Below are 1,068 nucleotides of genomic sequence, written 5' to 3' on the forward strand. Positions count from 1 at the left end.
TTCTCAGAGATGCTTTTCAGACTCTAAATGCACTTTAAATAAGCCAAATTTTTCTCCAAGTCCTAGAAAAGCAGCCCAAACAGAATGCGACCCAGCCTTTTGGCTCAAATATCTCCTGCCCGCTGCAGGCAATGAGCTCAGCGTGCCACCGCTCACACCCACAGCTAGCCAGGGCTGTGCGAGTGAGTCCCCAGCCCCTCGCCCTCCCGTCCCCTCTAGCTGTCCGGAGATGCTTGTCTGTGACTCCTACCCACGAGAATCACCCGAAAAAGAAGCTTCTCTTTTCCAGCAAAGCACACCAAGAATAGTTTCCCTTTTTAAGGGTATCTCTTCAGTCATTCTGCAGTAGGCAGTTGTCCCTTCACAAGACTAAAATGCAGCTAACGATAAAATGCCTGTCTCTGTGTGTATATATAATGTATAAAATGTAAGGAGAAAAGTAATCCTTTGCTGAGCCTATTATGTACTTAATCAGGTTTAAGTATTGTGCAATTCATTCATAGCTAGCCTAAAACTTACTATGCCAAATCACGTGCTCTGTCATCCATGTCTGAGAAATGATGGATTAAGTGACTTCACCTTTTGCATTTATAATGAGATGTATAAATAATAACTGTAACGAGCTGTAACTAACAGTCATTGCTTCAGCATCTAACCCTCCTCTGCGCTGCGTCTCCTGAACGTGCGAGTGCGGGGGGGACCGCGCTGCCCCAAGCCCACCACGCTTCTGCTTCGGGTGATAACCAGGCAGTCCTCTCACCCGCGTTCCTCCTGCCAGCTCTCTGCGGCTGCCCTGACTCCTGGAGAAGGCTTCCCTCCTGGTCTGCTATGGCTCCCTGGCTTCGTCCGGCACTGGGAGCTGCCTCCTGTGGGGATCCAGGAGTAGCCTGGTGGCTCTGCACCCCTCAGACGCCCCCCCGCTTCCCCCAGCAGTGTTTTCTCTTGCCTTCCGGCACCTCTAAAACCGTGCCCTGAAGTAGGATCCGTTAAAACAGCTGAGGAGCTTGAAACCGCCTGCCCGCCCTTACGGGGCTCCCTTGCGTGGGCTTTTGCCCCTCCCACGGCGCC

Source organism: Phaethon lepturus, unplaced genomic scaffold (genome assembly GCF_000687285.1).
Source record: "Phaethon lepturus isolate BGI_N335 unplaced genomic scaffold, ASM68728v1 scaffold41828, whole genome shotgun sequence".
Classification (NCBI taxonomy): Eukaryota; Metazoa; Chordata; class Aves; order Phaethontiformes; family Phaethontidae; genus Phaethon; species Phaethon lepturus.